The following is a 4,967-nucleotide window of genomic DNA, read 5'->3' on the forward strand; positions in this document are numbered from 1 at the left end:
GGATATCTACACATATTATATAAAATTGCTAACTTTCTCTTGCGGAGGGTAGGACTTAATAATATTTTTGTCTTGAGGGGCGGTCCTACCCCTTATCTGGCTGATGGATATCGGTAAGTTTTAAATTCGGTATTTAGATATTAAAAGCGAGATATTAGAATGAGTTAAGATAATAGAAGTTTTGCTTGGGGAAGAACTATGCGGTTGAGATGGCGGAACTACCGTCTTCTCCGTCGAGAATGATTAGGTTATGATAGAGTTAAAGTGTTGTTTGGATAATTAAAAGTATGATAATGTTTATATGTGTTTAGTCTACTCATACCAGCAAATTCAATTTGTTGACCCATGTTTGCTTTGTTTTGGCTAAGCGTGGGTGTGTTCTTGGGAACATAGGTGGAAGGCTGATGGAACCGGGCGTGTGATGGGATTCTCGCTTGGAGCGATCCGGGAGTTTAGTTTATTAGGTCCGATCTTTTGGAAGGATGTAATAACATAGGTTACCTTTTTATATGACATGAGAATCTGATGTTGGAAATTGTTTTTTATTTAAAGTTTGTTGATGTTTTATTGGGACGAGGAAGATAGACTTGTTATAAAGTAATAAAGAAGTTTTGGAGATGATTTTGTTGTTAAGTTGATCTGTTGTGATGTGGGTTTTAGGTTTTGACATGTGTTGTATCCCCGGCCATAGCACGGGTTTTAGACAATTGAATATAGTGATGTTTGAGATATTTATATTTCAAATATTCATTTATTTTAATTGTTTAGAAAATCGGGCTATGACACTAGTAGCCGAATTAAAGCCTTATGAATCCATCACAAAAGGCATGGATGGGCCTTGTTCATTATTGCTAATAGGCAAAATGGCTAGCCGTTATTATTAAGGGTTTTTGGTGGAGTAGAAGGAGATGGAGATCGACAAAGGATGGTAACTTGGGTTTTCCAATTTCTCGATTTTTTGTGAAGGTCAGGTTTTTGTGGTGGGGGTGTATGCTTTGGTGTGTTGTGCCCAACATAACTTCTGACCTCGAGTTGGGCGAGGTCTCCCCCAACTTTGGGGTGTTGGGTCAATAATAGGACTCACTCTTATTTTATTATTGATATCTTGCTTGGAATACCAGATTTCTGAGAATTAAGAGTCACCCCATTTAATTGGTAGCCTTTTGAGCGCTATAATAGAAATTCCAATACCCCAAAATTAAGGAATCGTAAGTTTCGATTGGGGGTAGAAACTTGAGATTTCCATATTTTGAGGAATTTTAACTATTTGAAATTGTAAATCTTAGAATTATATTTTCAATTCCAAAGGAAAACTTCTAAATCCCTAGAGTATTGTTTAGATCATGCATGTGTGTGGAAAATAAAATGTATGTTGTATGTATATATTTGGGGGGCGCTAATCAAGCCGAGCTTCACTATTCTCAAGCTTGGCTCGTTTATTAAGCGAGCTTTGAAAAAAGCTCAAGCTTGGCTCATATAATAAATGAATGAGCCCAAGCCGAGCTAAGCTTGAGTATTTTGTTTATCGAGCCGAGCTTCATCAAGCTCGTTTGTTACACGAGCTATAATATAGGCTCAAATTTGGCTCATTTATTAGAGCAAGTCCAATGGAGAGTTGTTAAATTGGGCTGCTAAAAGGTGTTGTTGTGTTATTTTGAATAAAACAAGAGGTGAACTTGGGCTTGGGCTCTCTTTGATCCCTTATCTTCTTTTTGGTAGACCATTTTCTTTAAACTGTTTCCGGATAAGTTTGGAAACAGAATTGGATATGGATTGGGAAACAGATGTGATAGACTTGTAGAATCCAATTCTTATCGGAAAACTGGATCAGTGCCCTATCCGGATCTACTAAGTGCTCCACATTTTCCTCTATAAATACTCTAGAAGCGTGACTAATAATGAGTGCAAAAACTATTTTCTATACTAAGTTGAGGGCTTTCATAAGATCAGAAATCGTAGTTCTTCTTTTCTTCTTTGGTTTATCTGCAGTAAACAAAGGAGAGTCTATCTGTCTGTTGTATCCACGGAGGTTGACGCTTTATGCATAAAGAGGAACAGACGCGAAACAACCTTAAAAAAGCGTTTGATCCGATTGCCTCGGCCCGACCTTCTTATTCCAGTTTGTTCTTGTTGCAGCAATTGTTACCAACAATTTTAAGGTTGTTTGACGATGAATACGAAGAAAGGTTAAGGTTTGTTTATCGGTTTTCGTTTATGGATTAAGCGATTAAAAGGTACGTTATTGCGTTATGATTACAGTATTATCTAGTATATTTTTGTCAAGATTGCTCTACTAACAGTTAGTATGTGGAGCCGAAGGTGACAACAAAAGTATATTGGTTTAATGCTAATCATGTTTTTTTTTAGTGGAAACAATAATCGCCTTGACTCTAGAATTAACACGTCTTGATTCTTGGTTTAAAAGATTTTATTGTTGTTCACCATATGGGGTATAAAGTAGGCCACGGGCTAGAAAATTTGTGTTTGACAATTGATGAGTTATATTGGGTTATGCTCTTGGTTTTGATTAATTTCATTAAAAGATTAATTGTTTAAGTGAAAGAACGTAAAAGGTTTACATCTGCTTTGCTTGAATTGTTTATCATCTTTGTGAACTTGCTGGATGTAATTGGGCATGACTTTAACGCATGTGCAGTTCTTGCTTATGCGACTAAAAAGACTGAGAAAGGGAAACACGTTTAGGATGTGTTTTTGTTCATGAGATATTGACTGTACGTAAGACGTTATCTATTTAGAATCACATGCGTAAGACATGTTCTATTATATTTTATTAATGGTATTGATTACCATATATCGTGAAACTCACTTATTTGGTTTTGGTCCATGAACAATATCTGAGTTTGGAATTTGGAATTTGGAATTCGGAGATTGTCGAAAAAGAAGAAATAGTTCGAAATTCGGAATGGTGGGACAGTTCTGACGAAAACGGCTATAATTTATTGTTCGATGATCGGATTCACAATCCGCTTTTTGTGTTAGAAAGCTAACTCAGAGATGTTTCCAACGGTGTATGGCTTGAAGCCTAATTCGTCCAGAACTGATTCAGTTTTACAGTTCTTTATGGGCCAATTTCTCGTCGAATAGCAAAACGTGAAAATCCGAATTTTCAATCGGATAGGTATCGTATTCATTACCAAATCTATGCAATTCTTTGTTTTATATTGTGAGATGAATTAAAACATAGGATTACATGGTAGGGTTTTAATTTAAGGAAATTTAAAACCTAAGTCTATATGTTTTAATTATTTATCTAGTCAATATGTTATGGCACTGGGTGTTGGTTAACATGCTTTGAAAGTTTTTTCATTGACTAGATATAATTGTTTGAGATTAATTTCTCTTTTGTACATATACGACCACCAAGGTTGGTGTCTTTGTTGGTAAGGGATATGCATGTAAGGAGATATTGAAGTTTGTTGATCCCACATCTAGTAGTAATGGAGCTACGTACACTTCTATTGATATAGAACCTCACACCTTAAATAAGGTCCAACTGAGGTTTGGGCCAAGTGATGGCTAAGGTTGGGGACAGTATCAGTCTTGGGTGAGACATCTGTGAGGGTACCATGGATGGTCCCTAGACTTGGCCCTGGTCATGCCTGACTGGTGAGACAAAGCCGATGGTTCGGTTAGACCGGTTCGGTCCAAAGGTGGAGATTGTTAGGTGTATGGACCGAATTGGATGTTGCTGATCTTAATAATATTTTACTTCTACTTACATGATTTCTTGTTCTGTTAATGTTGGCATGGTAGATTATGTCATATTAATAGAAAATATGTTAAGAACATGAGCATACTTGGTTTAATTCCTAATTTGGATAGTGATGATTTTGTACACGGTGGATCTTGCACTAAAGCCAAAATCACAAAGGAGCGTCACAAGTCAGTTGAAAGAAATACAAATCTGCTAGACTTGGTATACACTGATATTTGTGAGCTTGAAGGTGTTCTAACTAGAGCTGCTCCTTGTTCATATGGAATGAATGGAGTAGATGAACGTAAGAACAGAACACTTAAAGGGATTAATTGTTGCTATGTTGCTTAGTTCTGGAGCACCCTCAAATTTTTGGAGGAAGCTGTTTTGATTATTAGCTATATATATGTTGGATAGAATTGCTAATTCTAAGATTACACTTTATGAGCTATTGAAACGTAGAAGCCTAATTTGAGTTATTTCATAATATGGGGATGTTTGGCTTTTGTAAGGAAGCATGATCCCAAGATCTCAAAGCTTGAGAGCAAAGCTTATGAGTGTGTTGTTTTAGGCAATGCTATGGAGAGCAATGCCTATGTTTTTCTAGATATGAAGAGTAATGGTTTTGTTGATCATCTTATATTGAGTTTCTTGAAGATAGATTTCTATATTTATCTAGAAATAGTGGGGGTGCTAGTGGGAGTAGTATCTTCCAAGGCCCCTAATAATGATGTTTCTGACACTGACATATCTAGATTGCATGATAGAATCATGGACACAGAAGATGAACCTAGAAGATATAAAAGAGCTTAGGGTCACTAAGGTTTTGGGACCCGACTTTGTCACTGTACTTTGGAAGGAGATTCCTCCTCCATTGAAGAAGCTCTCATATCTTTTGTTTTCGAGTTTTGGAGAGAAGTCATTCGAGTGATATTGATTCTCTCATGGAAAACAAAACTTGGAAACTTGTTGATTTGCCTATTGGTTGTAAAACTATAGGAATCAAATGGGTTTTAAGGAGAAAGTTTAAAACCGATGGTTCAGCGGACAAGTTTAAAGCAAGGTTGGTTATCAAAGGTTTTCGACAGAGAGAGAACTTTGATTTCTTTGACACATATTCACCTGTTACACGGGTAACATCCATTAGAGTATTACTTTCGGTGTCTTTGTTCATAATCTTGTTATTCATCAAATGGATGTTAAGACGACCTTTCTAAGCGGGGATTTAGAAGAGGAGATTTACATGGATCGA

This window comes from Coptis chinensis, chromosome 6 (genome assembly GCF_015680905.1).
Source record: "Coptis chinensis isolate HL-2020 chromosome 6, ASM1568090v1, whole genome shotgun sequence".
Lineage (NCBI taxonomy): Eukaryota > Viridiplantae > Streptophyta > Magnoliopsida > Ranunculales > Ranunculaceae > Coptis > Coptis chinensis.